This window comes from Enhydra lutris, unplaced genomic scaffold (genome assembly GCF_002288905.1).
Source record: "Enhydra lutris kenyoni isolate GAN:26980312 unplaced genomic scaffold, ASM228890v2 scaffoldscaffold63, whole genome shotgun sequence".
Lineage (NCBI taxonomy): Eukaryota > Metazoa > Chordata > Mammalia > Carnivora > Mustelidae > Enhydra > Enhydra lutris.
Genome location: NW_019154147.1, coordinates 4,057,760 through 4,084,280, shown reverse-complemented (window position 1 = coordinate 4,084,280; position 26,521 = coordinate 4,057,760). Strand labels below are relative to the sequence as shown.

Below are 26,521 nucleotides of genomic sequence, written 5' to 3'. Positions count from 1 at the left end.
CATTAGTGCTTGACAGAGATGTTATATTTTGTGAGGGTGGAGTAAGAAAACACAGTTACCTCACTCACAACTCTATCAGCCCTCTTACCTGCTGAGTTACGCAGTGGGCAGCGCCCACAAGACAGCTCTGGATTAATTCCTTCCAGAACTCTTTCAACACCTGCCAGTTTTTTGTTTGATTTATCGGATTCTGTGATTTTCATTTTACTTTGTTTCTTTAAAGATTTTTAAATTTATATATTTGACAGAGAGAGAGAGAGAGAGAGAGCGAGAGAGGGAACACAAACAGGGGGAGTGGGAGAAGGAGAAGCAGTCTTCCCGCTGAGCAGGGAGCCTATTGTAGGGCTTGATCCCAGCACCCTGCGATCATGACCTGAGCTGCAGGCAGACGCTTAACAACTGAGCCACCCAGGCGCCCCATGATTTTCATTTTAAATACACAGACTTAAATCTATCTCCAGGATTTTTGGTTCTGCCAATGGCTAGGCAATAGATAAGCTCCTTCATTATGTCTGCTTTGGAACTGCTTTATTAAAAGCAATTAGTCTCGATTCCTGTAGTTCTAATAAAAGAACTGCATGTCCTAAGTGCCACTCTGAATGAACATTTACCATACCAAGTAAAATATTATAAATCACAATGCTTATCCACAGATTGAAAATGCCCAGAAATTTCTCATATATTTCCTGGACAGCATCACTCATACTATTTTTATACTCACGCCAACTCAATGAAACAAAAGAAAAATGTTTAAAATTCTTACAATGAAAGCTAGAAATATCCAAAATGCATATATATTCATAGGCACATATGTACATTTGCATGTATGCTCACATATATCCAAATGCACATTTGTTGAGCCAAAATCTTCCACTCTTTTCCATTAACATGGAATAAATTGCTCTTGTCCTCAGTGGAGAGGTGATTGGCTTATTCCGAAGCTAACCCTGATCCTCAAACTATGTCACTCCTGAGAACTTAAAACCCCACAAAAACCTGGACTTGATGACTCAGACTATTAATTAGAGATGCACCTGTCTTCCCACATGCATTTTGTAAATCAAGTCCCATCTAAGTGTATGAGAGGAAAGATAAGACTCAATGATTCACTCTGAAAAGCAGCGATAGATTTCTCAACCCAAGAGAAAAAAAGGATTTTCCCTTTTGAGTATCTAAAAACAAGATGAGCTTGCCCACAAAAGGACTGTAGCTGTCATTTTCGCTCGATACAGCGCAGTCAGTCACCCTCGTTATAAATCCAAGGACAGGGACGCCTGGGTGGCTCAGTTGGTTAAGCAGCTGCCTTCGGCTCAGGTCATGATCCCAGCGTCCTGGGATCGAGTCCCACATGGGGCTCCTTGCTTGGCGGGGAGCCTGCTTCTCCCTCTGCCTCTGCCTACCACTCTGTCTGCCTGTGCTTGCTCTCTCTCTCTCTCTCTCACAAATAAATAAATAAAATCTTTAAAAAAAAAAATAAATCCAAGGACAAAGAACCACTGGTACCATTGACTAAAGCCGGCACAGAATACGGCATCTACTTGCCTGGACTTTCCAATGTGACGGTGCCAAGAGGACCTTAAAACTCTCTTTTCTTGAGAGATGAGTCGATATATTCAGTAAAGCACTAAATATCTTAATTTAGTGGCATTTAATAATGAATATTTAATACATTTTTTTTCTCCCTGTATCATCCATCCTTTCAGTGACACTTGAATTGAAGCAGTGATTCTCAAAGTGGAGTCCCTGGACCCCCTGCCTCAGTATCACCTGGAAACTCATTAGCAAAACAACTTCCCAGCCTGCCCCAGGTCTGGGGAATCAGAAATTCTGGGCACGAGGCCCAGCAAGCTGTCCTTTAACAAGCCCTCCAGGTGATTCTGATGCAAACAAAAGATCCACTGAATTAAGGAGCCACCAATATGCAGATTCTACTCCCTGCTCCCTTCCTCAATTAGAATTTTCAAGATACTTTGTTGAAAGAAAAGTCACCCATGGGGGTTTAGGCTACTTGCTATTATCACCTAAGAAAATTCTTACCGTTGTTTGGTTTGAGGAAAGTAACCTTGGTGAAAACTTACATGTAATTTTTCCAGGCTCTGTGCTGGCTTCGAGTCTTAGGATGCAGGGAACTGGGCGAAGGGAGAGATGAGAAGGCTACAGCAATCCATTCAGACATGGACCCCAAAGCTTTGCAGGGTAACCTTGTGACAGGTCAGTGAGTGTCCACCTGAATGGGGGCGGAAGAGCTGTCCATTAGCAGAGTAAACCTCGCACCTTAATGTTTCTCCCTCCCTCCTGCCATCCTGCTCACCACAAATAGAATATGATAAAACAGTCCATAGGATTAGTGCCTGGGCTCAATCCTATTCCCTGAGCGTTTCCTGAAGGTGAGTATCCTTAACCAGGGACTCTTTTGAACCCAAAAGCAGTTTGGAGGTGGGTCACTGTTCAACCTCATGAATGTTTTTCTTTCAAAAAACCAGAACACCTTGGTTTAGATGACACATGTAACTGCAGTAACAGGAATATGCAGGAAGCAAGGGATAAATTCAGGAACTCTGACTGAAATGAAAGGATTCTCTGATGCATTAAATGTTTATTTTTTTTAATTTTTAATTTTTCTTAGATTTTATTTGTTTATTTGACAGACAGAGATCACAAGTAGGCAGAGAGGCAGGCAGAAAAAGAGGAGGAAGCAGGCTCCCCGCTGAGCAGAGAGCCCGATGCAGGGCTTGATTCCAGGACCCTAGGATCATGACCTGAGCAGAAGGCAGAGGCTTTAACCCACTGAGCCACCCAGGTGCCCCTTAAATGTTTATTTTTAATACTCTTTTCTGATGATAAATTGATACATGCTTATTGTAGAACACTTGGAAACTATGGGAAAGCATAAGGAAAAAGTATCAGGAAACAGACTTAATTGTTGAGAATAGACCAGAGAGGAGGTGGCTGGAGGGATGGGTGAAATCCGGGAAGGGGATTAAGGAACACACCTTTGTGATGAGCGTCAGGTGGTGTATGGAAGTGTTGAATCCCTATACTGTACACCTGAAATTAAGATAACACTGTATGTTAACTAACTGGAATTTACATAAAATGAAAAAAAAGAAAAAAGAAAGATCAACTCTAACTTTGGCACTGATACATCACTAATGATATTTCGTTGTATAGTTCCACAACCCCTTAACTGAAACTCCCAAGTTTCAGAATGTTTTGGAATTCGGAATTGTTTGGATTTTAAAACTATTTGGGTGCAACAACCATTTATCACATAACATTCCATCATGGTCTGGAGCAGCACATATTTCATAATATTTCTACAGCAAAACAGATGCATATTCTTATTAAATTGGATAAAATAGAATCTCACATTAGTTCCAGCCAGGTATTTCTACCAAAGAAATTACAAAAACAAAACAAAACAAAACAAAAACAAAAAACCCTCCAAAACCCAAAACTTTTGATTTTGGAATGCTTTTGAATTCAGAACTGGGAATAAAAGATTGTGGACCAGTATTCCTTTCAGAAACACAAAATACTCAAGAGTTTTGTTTCTTTTCTTTTTTTTTTTTTCCATTTTTAAAAAGATTTTATTTATTTATTTATGAGACAGAGTGAGAGAGCGAGCGAGAGTGCGAGAACACAAGCAGGGGGAGAGGCAGAGGCAGAGGGAGAGGGAGAAGGGCAAGCAGGCTTGCCACTCAGCAGGGAGACTGAAGCAGGACTTGATCCCAGGACGCTGAGATCATGATCTGAGCAGAAGGCAGCTGCTTCACCGACTGAGCCACCCAGGTGCCCCTCAGAGTTTTGTTTCTATTTTTCATTTGATGTTAAATGACTGTGAGCATTTCCCCAAGTTATTAAAAACACTTCAAAAACATGTTTTTCAATGTCTATGTGATATTATACCCCAAAGAAAAGAGTTTTATGTAATGATTTCATTTTGGGAATTACAGTTTTTGTTGTTGTTGATGCAAATAAGACTTTGGGGGACATATTTGAATATTAGATTGGCCTGAATTTCTGAATACTATCTTAGGTAGACCCTTAAAAAGAATTACTGGGTCAACTAGTGTGATCTGTAAGGGTCTCAATGATTTTCCAGAAAAGCTATACCAATTCATACTCCTAACACAGCATGAGTGCCTGGTTAATTTGTTTAATTACCCACATTATCATAGGCATAGAAAAAAGTACACTTGCATCTCATACATCTTAACAAAGCTCTAATCAATGATAATCATGCTTAGGAGATTTTATTTTTGTTTTTCTTACACAGAAGATAGTGAACAGCTCACTATCTATGACACAACAAGAGAGAATGGGATCAATGTGAGTTTACCCTCAAGTGGAACCTCATTCAAGCAGACTGAATCCCATCTGGGCAATAACGGAGTTGTCACTTGTCCATGGGGTCTTAACTTGGAAAAAGGTATAGGGGCGGGTATGGGAATAATTCAGACGTCATCATGAGAAGACAAATTATTAATTATTTGTGGGCTGATTAATTCGGTTTCTAGGCTCCTGAGGACTTGGGTTTCTCTTCCTTTGGGTGTTTTGTATTTCTTGGATGTTTTGCTGCTGCTCAGCAGCCATCAGAAAGAGATGTGAAGACAAAATCATCAGACAAGCTAATAATAATGAGTACTAAGCCTTCTGAGTGCTTACAGTGTATCAACTCTGGTCCTGGGTGCGATATGGGTATCATCTCATTTAATGCTAAGGGCACTGGTTTAAAAATCAGTAGCTGCAAAATCTGAAAGCATGTGCTCACTCATCAATCACCCTTCCACCCTAATAAGTTTGGAGGAATTAGAAGTTTAGAATTTCAAAGACCTATCCAAGCCTAGGCTCTTAAATACCATCACCCCAAGTATGGCTACAAACCACAAACTCTACCTTTATGCTTTTTGGATCAACACCCTCTACAATATCTATCCAAAGCAGGGGGAAATGACATAAATAAAACACAAGGAAACTCTAGATAATAATAAACACTTGGAAAGTCCTGTCTGTACAGGAGGGAGGCCATACCTCTTACAGTACAATAGAGAGTTAGGAGTCTGTCCTGTAACACAAAGCAGGGTATATGCAGAGAAGACACAAAGATACGCCCATAATACATACTTCAGAAAACAAACACACAAACACAGTCTTCCCAGATGTGACTACAAATTGGTAATGATAACATGAGGACTCACAACCTCAAGTTTCTTTTCATTTATAGCTTTGGCTAATAATTTTTCTCTTTTCCCTTTATATGTATTTAATCTTACAGGATAATTGATGTAGAGCATGCTACCATTTTCGTATGCGTCTAAAAGAAAACTGAAGAGATACTTCCTTATTATATGGAATGAAAATAACGTCACTCTTTTTCTTGTCTATAAATTCAATTTCTCAATAGTGGAATATAGTATATTCTATAAAACGGCTGAAGTTCAGAGAGAGAGAGAGAAAGAAAGAAACACACAAAAAAATTCCATTTTATTCTGGGAGTGTGTCGAGTTGATCTTCCCAATAATCTTATCTTAGTAAGGGATGTTTCTATCAAAATTACCAAAAGACCAAAAGACAAAAGATATATCAAGAAGTGAATAATTTCCTTCACTGTGGCTTCTCTTTATAATTGAAGTAACATTCTTGTGACAGGTAGGTGTCAACTGAGTAGAATGGCTCCTACATGATTCTTCTTTGCCACAATCATATATGTGGTTAATTTTCTAAGTATACTAGGACTATAGGGTGTGAAAAATAAGAGCAGTAATAGAGGAAATGACCCCACAAAGAAATACTTTGTTTTTTCCCAAATGCCTAATTGCTTGGGGGAAAATACAAAAAATAAAATAAGCCACCTACTAATAACAGAAATGATTACCAGAAACTCTTTATATACTCAAACTGCACAACTAACATTTCTAAAGCTAATTACAAATTTGGATTCTCTCATTTTAAAAATACACTTCGAAGCAACCCACTTCTGTTTTAATGCTGAACCGAAGTCTGTGCAATTGGCACACTATCAAAGTAAAAAAAATGCGTCGCTTGAACAAAGTTACCACTTTCAATGTCACTAAATCTTGAACTGCAGAATACCACAAGCTAAAAACTAGTAATACCATGTGGTTATGTTATCTTACATTTACAAAGGAATGTATAGTTTCCCAAGCCCTAAGAGGCTGAGACCTCTGTTATCACAGGAGCTTTGTTATCTTGGGGAGGTCATTCGCAGCCTCCGAGCCTAACACCTTTCACATACATGTTCTTGGGAGGATTAAATGAGAATGTACACACAAAAAATTTTTGCAAATTATAAGATATATGTAAAATGTGGGGTATCATTGTTCTTTTTACTAGTGACTCTGTGAGGCATAAATCCATCAATCCTCATTTCATAGTTAAGGAAACTGACAACAGGAACAAATAAAAAAATAAAAGTGCCAAGTTAGGATATTCAAGCTCTGTCTCTAAACTGGCCACAAACTGGCAGGTGACTCTCTGTGACTTTTTTCTTCAGTAAAATGAATGGGTAGGATGAGGTGATTTTAAGGTCTTCTTGAAGCCAATGGTTCTGTAATCTGGGACTCGGCCATGCCATGGTGGTGAGAAGGCAGCCCTTAGAAAAAGTCTTTGGGAGCAGTCCCTCCCGGAGGCCAAGTGCAGCAGCCATCAATTTGAGACCTCCAGTGCTGGGATGGGGCGCGTCCCTAAGCAGTCTCTCAGCTCCCAGGATAGCACTGGCATTAGCGAATTCATTTTACTGGATTAAGGGGAGGTTGGAGGATACTAGGTGAATGGCCAGGGCCTCTGGGCCACAGGAAGTAGGTACTGGAGGAGCTTGAAACAGTAGCCCTTTATTAACTGGTACAGACATTTCACATACTAACTCGTGTCGTCAAATAAGTCTATACTGCTGTACTGTCAGTCTTGCTAACAGCCCCACCATTATCTGGTTCTCAGTTTCAAAGAGATAGCCCCTTCTGTGGGCCACTCACCTTTCTTGACTGAACTCCTACAGTGCTGGGGAGAGAGATGTGAAAGGGCTACTGTTTTTTTTTTTTTTTTTTGAAAGGGCTACTTTTTGAATTATGAGTGCACATCATGGTCACATGGGACACTTTAAAAAGACTGGAGCCACTGACTTCGGTCTCCACTAATGATACTCTACCGGCACTAACACAACTTTCTGTGATGACAAAAATACTCAGTATTTGTGCTCTTCAATATGGCAGCCACCAGCCACATATGGTTATTGAGTACTTACACTCGGTAAGTGCGACTGGGCAATGGAGGAACCGAATTTTAATTTTAACGTATTTAAATTCAATTTAAATAGCCACACGTGGTTAGCAGTTACCTTATTAGACACTACAGCTCTAGGCTGCCTTACATGCTAGTTCTCTTGGACATATTTCAGACCCCAGGAGCCCATTCTGGACACGCATTCGAGAAGTTTTTACTGACCTTCTCCTGCGGCTGGGCACCATTAAGTGTCTTAAAACAATGGTGAATGAGAGCCATGGACACTTCCTGCCCTCATGGTGTTTCTCAGCTAGACTGATTTCCAAAGACCTCACAAAGCCTTGAAGTGGTTCACAGGACTGTGCTTAGGAAAAGGTGGGTGAGTAGATATGGTAATGCTACACTAAGCATGAAAGCACAGCTTTTTCATTTCTTCATATTTACTGTTAGAGAAGCTGGGGGAAAGTTTAAAAAGAGATAGCTGGATGATTACTGTTCATTCACTTACAAGTAAAGTAACATATCCCAGGTATGGGAAATTATCTATAATTCCCTTTTGCACAAACATAAATTTACTTAAAAGAAAAAGTCAGGGCGACCTGCATTCTTAAGCCCAAGGAAAAGTAAATGATATTTAATTATAACAACAATCATAAAGGTACATGTGGATTTCGAGCTTCAAGTGGTGGGCAAGGGAACATTTATACCAATTAGCAGTGAAAGGATCAGGTTTTCGTGAAGGCATCTCTTATATAAGTGAGGCTGATTGCATCTTTATCTCTACAATTCAACTCTTAGCTAAGATTTTCTTAGTGGTTTTAATGTGATGTGATGAGCAAAACTCTATTTGCTTTTCCCCCAGGAAACTAAGGCGGAGGTATTTTTATCTACATCACAAAACTAATACTAACAACATAATTTCTAGGAAACATAAAAGTGGTTTGGTTTAATGCTTTTCCAATTTTCAAAACTGCTTCCCCTGTCCTCCTGTTGTTAATTCTTTCCCTACCCTCACCACCCCTTCTCACCTTACTGAAATTTAGAGTGATACAGAGAACAAAACAAAATATTGAGGATTGATTTATGTTCTTGTTTGAACCTGAGTTCAGGCTTGCCTAAATTTAAAAGGACAAGGGATGTCATACTCTGAGATATGGTGTTTTTAAGTTAATTCTCTTCACTGTTTTATCATATGAGGCAAAATACTCACTGAGCCAAGTAACTGCGTCTTGCTCTGTATGCTAGCAGGGTCCTACTTGGATAATACCATCAAGCCAACCTGACCTCCTAGCCTTAAAAAGATACTCTGGTCCCTGATCAAAGTTGGACCACTGATTTGGGGGCTGATAAATGACTCTTACACATCTACACACATGCAGGCACATTCCCATCACTTTTCCTCTCTGGATTAGGAAAGATAAATTACAGTGTTCTGAAAACAGAAGTTCAAATCTTAGTTCCAAAAGTGCAAATTGCATTTAGAGATTATCATCTGTAGGAAAGGTCAAATTTCAAAATGTTCCACTGGCCCCATGCTCTATAAAATATTACTAAAAATTTGGTGACAGCTTTAGAGATAAACATGTAAACTGAGAGTGGCCCTGGGGTCCTTATTCATATTCAGAAACACTAAATGGAGTAGTCACACACCATTTTATGGCCAGAAGGGCTTTAAAAAGAAAGGGGTTAATTTTTTGGAAACTACAGAGATGAATTTTTAAAAACTACATTTCAAGCAATTTAAATAGTTACTCGTATAAGGCCTTTGAATCATAGATCTTGTGGCTTTTGTGTTTTGCTCTACTGGCATGGGAAGGTGATGCAAGGAAATGTACTTTTTTTTTTTTTTTTTTTAAACTACAATACAGAAAGACGCAGCCATTTCAGACAGGATGGAGAAAATTAAGATGAAAATGTCTCTGAAAGTTTCCACCTACACATTTCAGGTGCTGGGACCAAGTTATTCTGGTTGGAGAGTGATAGCTAGAAAATTCACTTCTTTGACATTCAACGTGTTTACATTCCCCAAATATGGCCATTTGTCCGGATTGTCACCTCTCTTATAAGAGGATGGTGCTTTTTCAGAACCGCTTGCCATTGACAATTCAAAAAGAAAAAGCCAAAAAGAAAACGACTGTTGAAAATACACAACCTGAAATACTTTGGGGGTTTCTGTAGGCTTTATATTTTTAAAAAATACCGGCCTGTATTTATAAATAATAATGACAGTAAGTTACATTTGCTGAAAACTTCTGTGTGCTGGGAAGTTCACTAGGAATTTCATATTTCATATTATTAGCTTGTCTGCTGGGTGAGAGAACCATGGCTCAGAGAGGCTAAATGCCTTCGCTAAGGTCACAGTGCTGGAGAGGAGATGGCATGCAATCTGGATCCGTATCCACCTGGCTCTTAAAGTTACTCCTTTCCTATGCAACACTACGATCCGCTATAATTTGGGGAGACTACATCCCTCTTCCCAAAGGAAACACGATCAATCTTCCACGGGCTACCAGTAAAACGTACAAGTAACCTCACAAAGCTGCGGGTCCTACAGCAACTTGGTTATTTGTATAAGAGGAATTAATTAACTTGTTAGTACTAAAATGGTTATATTTCACATATTAGAATTAAATTAAGATAATTAGACTTAAATAATTTTTTTTCTATTGCATATTCTTCAAATAAAAGTACTACCGGGTAGCTTATTAAAAAATGAACCAGATCAGTCTCTAAAGGTGAATTAAAGCACAGGATACCTGTCCCTAAGTCATGGAACATGGCAGTGAAAACACCGTAGGAGGAATCTCACTCTGGGGCTCAGTCTCAGAAGAGCCTCACCATTCTTGGTAAAGAATTCTCACAATTCTCACCAAATTTCTGCCCAAGCAGAAAATGCCCGAAGCGGGCTCTGCGGTACCATTCAGGGCTCAAGTACCATATTTTCCATCCTTATGTCAGAGATCATCCATGAAATCACACAGTCCTTGACTGAGTTCATCTGCAAGAATGCAGATGTGTGTGCCTGTTGGGGCTGCCTGTCGCCTTAGTGAAGGGCAAGTTTCTTGAGAACTTGGGTGGGCCAATAGTGCCTTGACTTCTCTCAGGTTCCATACTTGGTCTGGGCTATCTGCCTCCCTGCCCTTAACTAAGAACTTCAGCTTATTTATCCGCCAGAAAAACCTGCAAAGTCCTATGCCTTTTGGGAGCTGCAAGTGCCTGCTGGCCTCATCTATCAAGGGCAGGTGCCCCTTGACTTCCAAGTATACAGGTGTGGTTGCCAAGCAGGTCTCACACAAGGCAAGGTGCTGGTGGGCTGTCCCCAAGAGAGGCTGGCGAGGGCCACACAGAGCTCACGGCAGGCGCTACGGCTGCAACAAGTTTGGCCAAGGATCCTGAAGACAGGTGAGGCATATGTTGTTCAAGAGGGACGTGATAAACCAGGTTAGGAAAAGAAATACCATTGACCCCTTATTCTGGCTGAAAAACTCAAGAGTTAGCATAGATTGCTTAGCTTTCCCTCTCTCCCTTCTTAACATCTAATCCAACAGCAAGTGCTGCTGATTCTACCTTCAACTTGTATCTCCGGTCTGTCTACCCCTCTCCATCTCTACTCCGGTCACCATCATTTCTCACCTGGTCCACTGTTATTGTCATGGTAACCGGCTTCTCTCTTTTCAGTTCCCACTTGGCACTGAAGTCCTCAGGGTCACCCTAGTTTGGGTGATTTGCTGGGCGAAATCACGAGACTCAGCACGTAGTTGTACCTATGCTTTGATTTATTAGAGCCAGATCTCATCTGCTTCCGGCTCAACCCCTGACTGGAGACTCTGACCACACACCTGCCCTCGCCCTCCTCTCCAGCTGCCACCTGCATCCACCTAAGCCTCTTCTTTCCCTACACAGTCTCTGTTTCCTGCTGCTTTTTCCTCACATGACAAACTCAGCTTCTCTCTCTGGATCTACAGTCTCTACGTTCCTGCCACCATCTGCCTTGTATAAAAATCAGTTGTGCTTAATCTTGCTGTGGTCATACACCCTTCAGGGAATCTGGGGCTGTGGCTCTGAATCGCACGGTACCCACAGCCATGTGGCACTAATGACCCAGCTCCAGTCTTGCTACAGGGTCAGCACTGTACCCATCATGACCCCCGCCCCCCTTCTTGCCAGGCTGCTCACGCCATCTCTCTGTTCTGGGCCACCTCAATCCTCTCTCATCATTCCCCTTTCTAAGCTTATGGGTGATTCTTTGCAGGCTGAGGGAAAGAAAAAAAACAGGGAGCAGAAGAGAGCAACAGCCAAAAGTGGCAGAAGCTGCTGTGTGTAGACACAGGGACCGTGGTGATTCTGATGGATTTGATACTGTTCTGCAGACCTATTTTTGTTTGTCTGTTTCATAAGGCATGGATCCTCAGGGCTAAAAGGACTTTGGAGACCACTGAGTTCAACCACCTCCTTTTACTGATGAGGAAACTGTGCTGTGAGGAGAGGATGGGAAGGAGGAAAGCAGCATTTATGGAGGGCTTATCATCTGCTTTGAATACACGTCCCAGGTCCCACAGCCAGCGAGTGAGTGGCAGAGTTGGGACCATACACTTTCATCTATTACTTACACACTCAAACCACACAGAGGAAAGGGCTTATATTTAATGTATAGAGATACTTGGAATTCCTATCTCAAAAGGTAAATGGTTTTTCCCTCTGTATCATCCAGTATTTATTTTTAGCTCAGTGAAACATACAAAACATAAACGTTACATTTCAATCATCTTTAAGTGTATAGTTCAGTAGAATTAAGTACATTAATTTTGCTGGGCAACCATTCCATTACTCAACCAATACAATTTTAAGAGTATTTTCTGGAGCGCCTGGTGGCTCAGTCAGTTAAGTGTCCGACTTGATCTCAGCTCAGGTCTTGGTCTCAGAGTTGTGAGTTCAAGCCCCGAGGTGGTCTCCACGCTGTGCGTGGAAACTACTTAAAAAATATATATATATTTTCTGCATAGTAAATTCAAAATGAGATTCAAGAATGCCCCCGCCCCCCAGAAGGAAAAGACGGGTAGGAAATAAACTTTGGGGGTTAGACTTCATCTAATAGAACCTTTCATACCTAGTAGGTTCTCTGTGACATATTCTCCCAGTCTGGAAACCAGAACTCTGAGAATGTTTGTAGCCAGGTGAAAAGGTAGCCTTTGTTGTTTCCTGAGACTCTATACTAGTTGTATCTGCTTTCAAAAATGTTATGCAACCCAGGAAATCACAGGCTTCCATGCCTCCTCCATAAAAGGACAAGTGAAACAGTATTTCTTGGAAAGAGAGGCATTTACCAGCGTGCTACATCTAGATGGAGCTGTCCCTGCTGCTCCCATCTTTTTCTAAGCAGGGTTTAAAAGTGTTGGCACAGAGCACAAAGAACGTCCCTCAGCTATTCAGCCTTTAGTTAACTCCACAATATATTTAGCAAGATTTCTTTCTTCCTTTTTTTCCCCCCTTCCCTTCTTGGTTTAATGACCTCAAATGTACCAACATCCTGTCTTACCTAATCCCCTAACAAGTTCTATCAAATGCCAGGACAGAATCAGACAGCACTGCAGGCAGTGAGATCATTCACTAAGAATTCATTTTTATTCCAAAAATTAGGAGTGCCAGACCATTTCACACAATCTATCACACAGCCAGAAAATTAGCCTGGCACTTGAAGAGAGACATCCAAACTAATTTTTTAAAACCTCCTCCTGTCCTAGGTCATTTACAACCCGATGGACTTTCTCCTCAGAAAAAGATGCATATACACAACCTATTTCCACATTCTGATAGGGGTTCCAAGGGTCGCCTACGAATCCACAGACCTTAGGTTCATTTTTGCTAGAAATGAACTCCAGAAGAGTTCACTTTGTCTGCAGGCCTCTGTACTGGATCCCTGGAGCCTCCCAGAGTGACCTCCTTTGGTATCATTTCAGTCTCGAGATGAAAATGACTTTTCTTATTTTGGCTGCAGGAACATTCCCACATGGCTTCTGGTCAAACTCACCATCAACACAGCTACATCGCTCACCAAGTCAGCTGACTGCTCTGGGAACACTCTTTTCTCTCACCAGCCCATGATGAGCCTGCTCTACCCTCCTGTTCCTGAGTTCTGTTCTTCCTTTTGCTGTCATGGATCCTGCTATCCCCTTTCTCTGCCTGTCACTTTCTTTGTTGGCCCTCTGTGACACTCTTATAATGAAAAAAATTAGACCTTTTTTCTTTACCATAAAAGTAACAATCTTCAGAGACACCTGGGTGGCTCAGTTGGTTAAGTGGCTGCCTTCATTCAGCTCAGGTCATGATCCCAGCGTCCTGGGGTCGAGTCCCGCATCAGGCTCCTTGCTCGCGGGGGAGCCTGCTTCTCCCTCTGCCTGTCACTCTGCCTGTGCTCTCTCACGCTCTCTCTCTCTGACAAATAAATTAAAAAAAAAAAAAAAATCTAAAAAAAAAAAGTAACAATCTTCATTTTGTATTTCATTCCTTTGCTTTTTCTCCAACAGCATCCTTCGGCCTTTCATCCCTTCAGCCCCGGGGACACCAGCCCAGATCGCTGAGCAGCAGTCCCTGTGGGCTCCATCCAGCCGGAGAAAGGGCTTCTCCACCAGGAGCAGTGCGGTGCCGTAGGAGGACAGTAAGCCTCAAGTCAGACAGACCTGAGTCCAATCCTGACTTGCTAGCTGATGGATTTTGGTCGCTAATTTAAATAAAGGCTCAGTTTCCAAAAAGAAAATGATAGGGATGATAACAACCAACTTGTAAGGATTTTTAAGAATGACTGAATGAACTGATACAGACATAGTTCCAGAGATACAAAAGGTGCCTGGGAGATGGTGGTTCACATCCCCCCACCCCAACTCTTCTTTTATTAGGTTCAGCCTACATTCTGCATTTTAGAAGCAACCCCAGCTGCTTTCTATTAGGTAGCTGGGACCGCATATGCTTGGAGTCTTAAGTATCTTTTTAACAGGTTAATTGAACATAATTCATATACCACGAAATTCACAGTTTTAAAGTGTACAAGTCAATGACTTTTAGTACATTTACAGAGTTATGCAACCATCGCTACTAATTTCAGAACATTTCACCACCCCCAAAAGAAGCCCCATCCCCATTAGTGGTTATTCTTCATTTCCCCCCTTCCCCTCAGCCCTTGGCAACCCCTTACCCACTTTCTGTCTCTTTGGATTTGCTTAGACTGCAAATTTCACGTAAATGGAATCAGATACTATGTGGCTTTTTCCACCTGGCTTATTTCACCTAGTGCAATGTTTTCAAAGTTCATCCACATTGTCATATGTATCAATATTTCCTTCTTATGGCTGATTAATAACCTATTGTAAGTGTATATCCTATTCTGTTTATCCATTTATCAGTTAGTGAACATTTGGGTTGTTTTCATTTTGGGCTATTATGAATAATGTTGGTAAGAGCACTTAACTGCAGTTGGATATATGTGGACATGTTTTCAATTCTCTTGGATATATACCTGGCAGAGCAATTACTGTGTGATGACTAATTTTATGGACCAATTTGGTTAGGCAATGGTACCCAATATTAAGTCAAACATATTTTAATATTGTCATGATAGTATTTTTTTAGATGGGATTAATATTTAAATCACCAGATTTGTGTAAATCAGATCATCCTCCATAATGTGGGTGGGTCTTACCTAATCAGTTGGAGGTGTTAAGGAAAAAAAAAAAAAAAAACAACATGATCTCTCCCAGGGAAGAAGGAATTCTGACAGCTGACTGCCTTTAGATGTGCTCTGCAACATCAGCTTTTCCTTAGGTCTTCAGCCTGCCAGGGTACCTATAGACTTTGGACTTTCCAGTCTCTACAATCATGAGACAACTCTTTAAAATAAATCTTTCAGGGCACCTAGGTGGCTCAGTGGGTTAAAGCCTCTGCCTTCGACTCAGGTTATGATCTCAAGGTCCTGGGATAGAGCCCCGCATCGGGCTCTCTGCTTGGTGGGGAGCCTGCTTCCCTTCCTCTCTCTCTTTGCCTGTCTCTCTGTCTACCTGTGATCTCTGTCAAATAAATAGAATCTTTAAAATAAAATAAAATAAAATAAAATAAAATAAAATACGATAAATCTTTCTTTGTATATGTATACATCCTATTGGTTCGGCTTCTCTAGAGAACCCTGAGCAATACACTGGATCATGTGGTAATTCTATACTTAACATTTTTCGGAACTGCAAGCTGTTTTTCAAAAGGCTGCACCATGTTCCAATCCTACTAACAATGCACAATGGTTTGGATTTCTCCACATTCACACCAACACTTATTACTATCTTTCTGTCTTTAGCCATCCTAGCGGGGGTAAAGTGGCACCTCATTGTGGTTTGATTTGCGTTTCCCCAGTGACTAATGGTGTTGAGCATCTTTTCATGAACTTTTTGTCCATTTGTATGTGTTTGCTGGAGAAATGTCTATTTTAATGCTTTGCCCATTATTTAATTGGGTCATATGTGTTTTGAATGTTGCATTGTAAGAATTCCTTGTAAATTCTGATACCATTGGTCCAAAATACGATTTGCAAATATCTTCTCCTATTCTGTGGATTACTTTTGCACTTTCTTAATGGTTTCCTTTGAAACGCAGCAGTTTTGGATTTTATTAAGTTCCATTTATCTATTTTTTCTTTTGCATTATGCTTTTGGTATCACATCTAAAAAAACATTGCTTAATCTTAGGTCACAAAGATTTATTTCTGCTTTCTTCTGAGAGTTTTACATTTAGTTTACATTTAGTAAGAGCTCTTACATTTAGTTTTATGATTTATATTGAGTAAATTTTTTTTTAAAGATTTTATTTATTTATTTGACAGAGAGAGATCACAAGTAGGCAGAGAGGCAGGCAGAGAGAGAGGAAGGGAAGCAGGATCCCTGCTAAGCAGCGAGCCCGATGCGGGACTCGATCCCAGGACCCTGGGATCATGACCTGAGCCGAAGGCAGCGGCTTAACCCACTGAGCCACCCAGGCACCCCGAGTAAATTTTTGTATATAGTGTAAGGTAGGGGTCAAATTTCATTCTTTCGTGTGTGAATATCCAGTTGTTCCAGCACCATTTGTTGAAAAGACTGTTCTTTCCCTATCAAATATTCCTGGCACCCTTATTGAAAAACTTTGACCCCAAACATAAGGATTTATTTCTGGGCTTTTAATTCTATTCCATTGTCCTATGACTACACTGTCTTGATTACTATAACTTTTTTGGATGTTTTGAAATCAGAAGGTGAGTTCTCCAAATTTTTTTAAAAGATTTTATTTATATATTTGACAGAGAGATAAAGAGAGACAGCATAGGTAGGGAGAGCAGCAAGCAGAGGGAGAGGGAGAAGAAGGCTCTCCACTGAGCAGGGAGCCCAATGTGGGACTTGATCCCAGGACCTTGGGATCATGACCTAACCTGGAGGCAGATGCTTAACCAACTGAGCCACCCAGACGCCCCTCCACCTTTGTTCCTTATCAAAAATTTTTCACCTATTTTGGCTCCCTTGCATTTCCATATGAATTTTTAAATTAGCCCATCAGTTTCTATAAAAAAAGCTAGCTGAGATTTTGATAGGGATTACACTGAATATGCAAATTTGGGTAGTGTTGCCATTTTAACAAAACAGTCTTCTGATCCATGAACATTGGATGTCTTTCCATTTATTTAATTCATAAATTCTTTTGTGTATAAGTCTTGCACTTCTTTTGTTAAATTAACGAGTATCTCATTCTTTCTGGTGCAATTGTAAATGGAGTTATTTTCTTAATTTCATTTACAGAGTCTTTTGTTGCTAGTATATAGAAATAAAATTGATTTTTGTATACTAACCTTCTGTCCTGCAACCTTGGCTAAACTTGTTTGTTAGCTCTCTTTTCCTCTTTTTTATGGACTGGAGTCTTAAATGTTTTTAAGTATTCCAAAGCACAGGTAGATTCCAGCACATAAATTCAACACTTAAACTGCACTGCAAAAAAAGTCCATGCTTCCAGTTCCTCCTCCCTTGGCACTGGGTGATATTCCTGCTACTGGGTCATAGTCTTAGCAGCATTCCTACTCTTCAACAAACCATACGGTCATTTGAAGAGATAAGTTTCTGGAACTCCAGGATACAGTGTGAAACATAAACCTATTTTCCACAAAGGGGTGTTAAAAAGACGGGTCATGTTCTCAGCCTATTCCATTAGGTCTACTGGAGTGGACATCATTAGGTAAAGATGCTACAGGGTCTAGCCTCACCATTGTCAAAGTAATAGAGTTTAAAGTGTTGTTTCAATGGGAAACCACATCCTAATGGAGTTTCGAATGAACCTTTACAAAGGAAACTTCCCTATGAGCAGAGACTTCTTATGGGTTTTCATATGGATCCTTCTTACCTACACCTTTACACCTCAGGACGGACTCCCAATGTACATTTCTTGGAGGGACAGTGGTGCTTACTCTCACAAAAACCGCTAACCTTGGCACAAATGATATATAGCTTTTATTGGGCTATATTTGCTTCAGGTTTAAAAACTGATTTCCAGCCAGCCAGCATTCAGAGACCTGTTTTGCATCTGGATCCATGAGTCACTTATTTAAGTATGCATTTGCCCAGAATACCCAGGCATGTGAAAGGATCAAAATATCACACTTTGATTGATTCAGAAAGTTATTTTCTACCACTACGCAGTCTGAGAATTTCTATGCGGCGTCTGACTAAGTGGGGAGGTGTCAGAGCAGACAGCTAGGAGTTACTGTGTAGAAGACCTTGTCCCTCCTCTCAGGCACCAAGATCCCAGGGAGTAAAAGCCCCAGCTCTCCAAGGCAAAATGTGTCCGTGTGATGCTCCTATGAGCATAATCTGGGTATCGGAGTCATCTTTTGAAGGGATCCTGGTATTTCGGTTTGACAAAAATCGAAAAACATTTAGAAAGAAAATCGGATTTGTGTGTAAATGAAGAATATTCCTGAAAAGAAACTCTGTTACGAAACTGAAATCTGGAGACCGCGGTGGTGCTAAGTTGAGTCATCAGTTCCCTTTACACCCTAATAATTGACGGCACTTTGATCACAATGACTGCTCTGGGTGATGATGCTTTTGTGTTTGCTTTTTTAAGTACTTCCTTGTGTAAACAGGTTGTCTCACTATCGTCTTGCAAACATGTTTACATTTGGGGGATCATGGAGAACATCTGTTAGAAACAGATTTCACGCTTTTCTGTCAATTTAGGGAAATCTGAATCATATTTCTTGGTAAAATAAAAAAAGCTCTGGGATTGTTAAATGAAGTTCTACTGGAAGGGGGCTTGATGGGATATCTGATTACCCTTTATATCTGTACTTAGAAATTTGTCTTGAAAACATCCTTTTGAAGTAGGCAGAAACAAACATTAATTATTCACCATATTTTTAGAGATGAGGACAAGGAGGTATAGAAAAGGGAGGGGGCCTGGTCAATGATAGAGAAAGTGGCAAAGGAGGGACCCACACATGCCACAGGCTTTTTGATATACATTCCTCAGGGATCGAGGGTCCCGTGATATAATTTCCCGAAGAAAAATGTAACAATCCTTCCCAATCTTTTCTTTTTTTAAATTTTTAAAAAAGATTTTATTTATTTATTTGACAGAGAGAGATCACAAGTAAGCAGAGAGGCAGGCGGAGAGAGAGAGAGAGAGAGAGAGGAAGAAGCAGGCTCCCCACCGAGCAGAGAACCCGATGTGGGACTCAATCCCAGGACCCTGAGATCATGACCTGAGCCGAAGGCAGAGGTTTTAACCTACTGAGCCACCCAGGCGCCCCAATCCCTCCCAATCTTATTAAGAAGATGTCTTATTCTGGAGAGGGCAAGAGGAGGGGTTCAGTAATGGACCCTAAGAGTGCAGTTTTTAAATTCAGGTCCCAGATGAGAGACCTAGAGGTTTGTGGAGAGGTAGGGGCACGCAGAATGGAACAGGAACAGAGGCTGAATGAGAAGATTCAGGCAAAATTGGGAAAATGTTCTACTGAAACATCAGTATGGCGCCTGCTCCTGCCATGCCCAGAAGCCGATGCCCTGATGCTTCTCTCAGAGGACGTGCCAGCTCTGGCCCTTAGACTCGAGGCTGGGCTGTCCACATGTGTGCACTGAGGCCCCTGCAGTGTGGCACGGAGAAGGGGAATGCAGGGGGACAGGAAAGAAAGGACAGGGTGGGCACTGGCTCTCTCTACACTACAATGTTCTAGCTTAGAACTCCAAGGAACCTCAGAATTCTAAATCCAAACCTGCTTTCTGAAAGGTCATCATGTCAAGGAAGCTGGACAGAACATATTTCATGCAATTTGTTAGCTTGATTTTTAATATTTTCATGTTTAAACATAGGGCATATGAGTTTCATTTGTGCCCTTCCTTGCTGCTAGCCGCACAAATGTTAGGGCCAGGCCTTCCTGGTGGCCGCTGAGGTCTGGGCACTTGTGGATGATACATGCCAGTGTATCATCGACTGACCCTCTGGGGGTGAATGATAGCTCATTATTTTAAGGAAGTGGAGGTGGCTTTAAGGGGCTTTTAGAATATCAAGGTGTTTATACAACAATTGTTTCCTTCACTGTTGTTTTGAAGAGATTGTCCTGAAAGAGGTTAGGCAAATCTTTTCCAGTCTAGCTGCTCGGCAGCCAAATACGTCAGTCAGGCTCTTGCTACGGGCTAACTAAGCAAATCTTATTCTTTTTTAAATCACTGAATTTTTCATCTCTTGTGATTTCTTTATTTCATACCTACTTTGTCGCCCATTTGTCAGTGGCTAGTTTGAACAACGCAACCAGTGGGAACCAAACCAACAAGCAGTTAGACATGCCAAGGAGGGACCAAATGTAGCCAGGATGAGAAAAGTACCATTGAACGTTAGGATGACCTATAAGAAATAATTAAGTAGCTATACATCAAATGCATAAATATGATTCATTTTAAATGCCCCCACACATTACACCCACTTTTAGGAGTTTCCCGAAGTAATTTAAAACCATTTCATGTTGCTTCCTGTTTTTCAGTCCTTTTATCTGTTGATGGGGGTGGCAATTCTACTGTTACCAACTGAACAAGAAGAAAAGTAAAGGATGGAGCAAGTTTCCTCATTTTAGTCATCAGAATCTGCTTTCAGAGGCCTCATCTATAGATTTTAAATTCCAAAATGTGGGGCTCTATGCCACAAAGTAATTAAGATGTATCGTGCATTATAACCACAGACTGCACCAACACTTTCTCTTGGAGTTAATAAACTTCTTGCATCAACTCTGGGCCACCTGTTCCCTCCAAAGCTTCCTGCCAAAGCAACTGATCTTTAGAGGAAAGAAGATGGGTCAGAGGCTCACTGGCCCTGGTGTATAGCCAGCACACTTCTCTCTTCCTTGAGATAAGGACTGTCCAGGAAAAGACCTTTTCCCATTTCGGAGCTGAAGTTTCAGAAACACGAGACTATTCTAAAGATATTTGTTCCATAAAATTATCATGAGGCACCAACAGCAGCTCTGGGGAAGTGGCCACTTCTTCTTATTTGCCTTTAATAGCTCATTATTTTAATCAAGGAGATGATTAATGAAAAGCAGCTCCACACTCTGCAAGAAATAAATATCGATTAAGTACCACAGTGGGGTGGGAAGCATTTTGGGGGTTGTCTAGCACAACCCACCCTCAAGGACTTGACCACCAAGTGGTTGATTTTTATTAAGAACGTCCATTGAGAAGAAAGGAACTATCTTTTAAGCAGCCAAGTCCATTTTGGAGAAGTGTATGCACAATATCATTGCACATATTACTAGAGAGTTCTCTCTAAGGCAAATATGCTTCCTTATAGATTAAAAACACTGGTCTGCCCTCCAGAGAAACCAGAGAAAGGATGACACGGGTTAGGGAGTAACCATGGCTCCATTTCTTTTAACCCCAAGTCTTTTCTCTGAAAACTTGTTTCCAGTTCCTTCAGATTTCACTGGGGACATGTTTTCAAGTTCTCTCACTATCATTGTCTTGGACCATTGTTCTTAGAAAATTTAAGCTCTAAACTGAAAAAAAAAATTAAATTTAACAACGCAGAATAGGCAACAATACATTTGCAAACTCACCCATCAAAATGTGACCTCAACTATGGCATAATTTTAATAGTGAGGGGCACACAGAGTTATCTATCAATTTCTTAGTCCTACAGTGCAGATCAGACCATTACTCCATTAACGTTGTGGGCAGCCCCATCACATCAATGCCTAAGACTGAGCTTGTAGAAATTAAACCAATGCCTTTTTGTATATTGCTTCTGCCTTTTATTTTCCATATACCCCATTGGTGAGGCTAATTATTTTTTTTGGGGGGGGGAGGATATAACTATAAGGTCTTGACACTTATTTCTGTTATTAAATGTCAACTTTTTCAGGTGGAGTTCCTTGTTTTTTCTTCTTTCTTCTGTTTACACACTCAGCAGCAAAGGAAAATATGAAAGAGAACAGTGCCCAAGAGTTTTTTTTTTTTTTAAATCATGAACTGTACCAGGCTTACAAAGCAGTGGGCAATCAGGGTGAACACTCACTCAGTAAACAATACCCTTTAGGAACTGGCTCACTGTGTACGCTGTGTTGGATCCTCCTCCATCAATTCCAAGAGGAAACTCAGAATAAATATTTATTATATTTCTTTATTTCTCCTACTGAGAACTATCTAAGATAAGAGGATGTTTAATGATGGAACATATTTCAGGATTTCTGCTCTGTGCAGTGCTCTGCCCATGGGGCGTGAGGACTGACACAAGTTCCAACCTCATAATGAAACCAGACACAGTTCACTTCCTTTTTTTCTGAAACTACCCCCTCACCTGGGGGATGTCTTGAGATGACACAGAGTTAGTCATGTATCACTAACCTGAGATACTGAAGGGAATGATTGATATTCATTATCATTAACAATAATATTATTTAAAACATCCTCCTGGGAAGGTGGACTACATTTGCTTGGGACTGAATAGAGTGCTGACCATGGTTACCTGTCCCAGCTGCCAATCCCTACAGTCTCAACAGGAGAAAGGAGACATTTCAACTCCAGAGCTGTTTTCTCTTATAATTGGCATAACAAAGAGAGATCCAGGTGTCTAGTCAGATGGGTGGACACTGGGGCTACACTCCTACAGTGTTACCGTACCCCTTATTAATTGAAAGTGGACAATCAAGAAATCACAATGTACTCTTCGTCTAATCCTCACCGTCCCTCAGGCTTTTAGGAGACAGCCTGACTACTGGAGATCCGAGAGAGGGGACTAATCCAATCTACAACCTGGCTGTTAGGTGGGTACTCTGCTTTCCGCAGTCTGGAGGAAGAGAACCAAAGCATGGGGCAGTAGAGAATGTCTGCCATCTCTCCAGGCAAGTGGGAAAAAACCAAAAACCAAGCAAGTGCAAAAAAAAAAAAAAAAAAAAAATTCCCAAATAAATATGGAACCTAGACCTTGTCTGATCTCAGAGACTCCCCCCAAAAAAGTCTTCAGTTTTGACTGTTTTCCAGTGATAAGTTTTTTATTAAGGACATAGGAATGATCTGCCCCATCCTTGGGCTCCCTGTTTACTCTTCCTCCCTCTATCAGGAATCAATCACTATTCTTGAGCTCTGGATCCTACCTCTTCTTCCTCACTCAAGGAATTTGTTCCTGCATTTGTCCTCACTCACCTTGTAGCATCAGTTTCTCTCTCTCTCCTGGACCACTGGCTTCCAGACATGCTGAGTATCTCCCATCTTATGGTCCCTTCTTGATTCACTGACCCCTCCAAGTTCCCTCTTTCTCTGCCTCTGTTTCAAAGGAAGACCGTTGAAGGAGTTGGCTAGACTTGCTGCTCTTTTCTCATTTCTAATTCTCTCCTTAACCTGCTGTAAGTAGGTTGTGTGTTACTAACAGTTGCAGTGTCAGAGAAACTGCTTTGATCAAGGTCACCAGTGATTCCGTTTTCCCAATTCTATGCTCAATTCTCTCTTCTCATCTGACATGACTTCTCAGCATCATTTGACCCAGCTGTCCACTTCCTCCATGAGATGACTTCTTCCCATGCCTTTTGTGGCATCACATTGTCCTGGATTCTCACCTGCCTCATCCGTGACTCCTTCCCAGTCTCCTTGACTGGCTTCCCTTCTAAATGTTCATGTTCCAGGCCTCCAACCTTGGACTTTTTCTCCTCTCTAATACTATACTCACTCCCAGGCCTATGGCTTTTGTTATCTGTATGCTGAGGGTTCCCATATCTTGCTCTAACCTCGTCCCTGATTTCTGTATCCAGTTACCCTCTCAGCATCTGAACTGTATATCCAACATGCATCTCAAACACAACATGGCCCAAATAGAGTTCTTGTTCCTACCCTCCCTACCTCACTCTGTTGCCTGAAACCTTTCCTTTAGACTTTGTCCAGTTCTTAGCATAGAGTCCGAGGTCCTTACTCAGGCCTGTTGTGCCCTGCCCTGGTTTCTTCCTCATTCATATCTGTCCTTCTTTTCTTCCCCCTTCTCCAGCCACTTTAGCTTATGGGACCAGTCCTCCCATCCATATCCTGTCTGCTTTGGCTCTCTTGCCCTTTCTTTTGCCCCAGCCTAGAAGGCCCTTCTCCCAGGTCTTGGTGTGCTAAGGTCCTTCTCTTCATTCAGGTCTTAGCTCCGTGTCAGGTACTACCTGACCTTCCAATACATGTTTCCCTACACATCTCCCTCAGTACAGTGCTCCATTCTACTTCTTTCATTCTTCACTCTCTGAAATTATTTTGTTTATCATAGGATTTCTGGCTTACAGTCTATATTCCTAAAACAAAATGGGAACTTCCCCAAGAGCAGGAGTCTTGTTTCTTGCACTACACTATATCCCTACCACCTAGGGCAATACTTGGAATACAGCAGGTGATTAGTTCATATTTGCTGCATGGGTGCAAGCATCATAAGGAGCAACGGGAGGTACAATGCTATGTAGGAAAGCCCTCTGCACAGTGCAAAACATCATGGACATGTAAGGGAACAACAAGCGGTGACTGGTAATACTCTGCGCCTGAGCAAGTCATCGACGCCATTATCACTCTGTGAATGTTGCCATCTTGACTCCATTTCTGCAGATGGAGCAAGGTAAGGAAGTCCAAGCTCTCGCTGTTTCTCACCAGTTCCTAAGCTGGTCTCCCAGCCACCAGTCTTTTCCTCTCTGGGCCATCTTCTACAATGTAGGTCATTTTTCAAAACGGAAATCTGATGTTACTTCCCTGCTTCCTAATGATTTTCGGATAAAGGCTGAATACAACTTCAAGGCGGCTCATGATCAGGATGCCGCCCCCTCTCCAGTTCCATCTTTCACCACTCCTTCTACCCCACTCTCTGCCCCAGCTGTCCTGAACTTCAGTTCTGTGAAAGCATCAGGCATTGTCTCCTCAGGATTCATCTGTCATTGCCTCTTCTTCCTGCCCTCTTCACTTGGCTAACTCACCTTTCAGGCATAAGACGAGAGAGCGCTTCCTCTGGGAACCTTTGCTGGTCCTCTCTGGGTTAGGTGCCCCTCTTCTGTAAGGCTACAGTATAGCCATACACTCGAACGATCACAGACTCTGTCATTTCTAGGATGACTGCTCATTTATGTGTCTTCTCCACTCATCTGTAAGCTCCTCAAGTGCAAAGACTGTGATCTCCAGTCCATCACTGTGCCCTAGCCCCTGACATGCCTCTTAAGATACAACAGGCACTCAGTAACAATTACGGAATTAATGAACAAAGGGACTAAAGAGATAGACGAAAGAGATAATTCTAAAATGTGTGTATGTGATTAGCTTTGAAATTTTTTCTCTCTGCTTTAATGTCTTTAGTTCCCAATTCCTGAACTTCATTTTCAGCCCTCCTGTTTTAGCTTTCTAGTCTTTACCTGTATTTTGGATCAACATACAGCTCTCCTTTTGTTGTTTTGCACACCAAGCAAACTTATCTAAGTTTAGTCCCTTTTCTTCTAAAGTCTTTTTCACTTCACTTTCTTCTACTTTATCCCATGTTTACAAGCATCTAAAGTTATACATTAAAGTGCTCTTTTGTGTTTATTATTGACTGTGATAGTTTTGTTTTATGCTTCATTATCGTTCCATTTTTATGTGGCTATGTTTAAGGACAATTAAGTCTAATGGACAATGTAAAGTTCCTTAGAGCAATTAAAATTCAAGCTAGTAAGTTTTTAAGCAAAGTCATTTCCTGTGGACATTTGCCAGGAGTATAATGCAAATGAAGGAACCTGAAGGAGAACCATCTACTATTTCTACTAAGGGAATAAGGACAGTGGCTTCACACAGCTGACTTTTCTTTGCTACTGAGTAGCCTTTCCTGCTCTGTGGATAACAGAGACAAGATGAAAGGACCACAACATTCCATGAGTAAATAACTCTTTTAAGCAACTAGACCACAGATCAGGAAAAATTACTCCCCAGTGATTAAAACAGCTTTCCGGAATCCCATGTTACCACATCTAAATACATTACTAGTCTCATTGGGGGAGTTTATTCCCATGGAAGTTTTAGCCCTACAGTTGATAAGAGTTTTGTTAAATAATTTCATAGTGTCTGCATTTACCTACTGTTAATACAGCAAATCCATGACCAGTACACACGAGCTATAATTAAGTTCTCATTAATTCAAGAGATACCCATTTGATGAGTGGAAAAGCCTTACTCAAGGAATACCAATGTGCACTCTTAAGAAAAGCTGACAACAGGAAACCAACAGGATCATTGTAAGTATATAAAGTAAAAGTGGAATGAACAAAGGATCATTTGTTCTTCTTTGTGGGTATCCAAATAGGTAGCAACAGAACACAGTAAGAGTGTGGGCTCTTGGGTCTCACCCAGCCTGGGTTTGATTCCAAACTCAGCCATTTAGTGCCTGCAAAGATCTAGAAGTCACTTCACTCCTCTAATTCCAGGACTATAAAATGGGGATAACAGTATTTGCCAGATAGGGTTTTTGTGAGGATTAAAGGAGATAATACATATGAAGTATTTGAGCTCAGTTCCTGGTACATAGCAAATGTTCAGAACATTTTACTGAAATTAAATATTGCATTTTATCTTCCATTCTCCTTTGTACAAACATGTGACATGACTCATACAAAATGTGAAGACTTTATTTACATGTAAGACTTTATGTGACACTTACAAGCTTGCACATCCTTATGACGTTTGAGAACTTTCATGGACACGCTGTAGAACCTGAATTGTACCTGTGATACACACCTAATGATGGTGATTAAGTCAGGATCCTC

At 41.1% G+C, this 26,521-nt stretch overlaps 1 long non-coding RNA gene across 1 annotated transcript in view; it reads right to left on the bottom strand.

The window, feature by feature from the left end:
• Positions 1 to 2,095: 2,095 nt before the first annotated feature.
• Positions 2,096 to 26,521, bottom strand: part of LOC111158816 — a 200,928-nt gene continuing 176,502 nt past the window's right edge. Inside the window, exon 3 of the long non-coding RNA XR_002641380.1 lies at positions 2,096 to 2,227. This is a non-coding gene — a long non-coding RNA (uncharacterized LOC111158816). The remainder of the gene's footprint in view (positions 2,228 to 26,521) is intronic.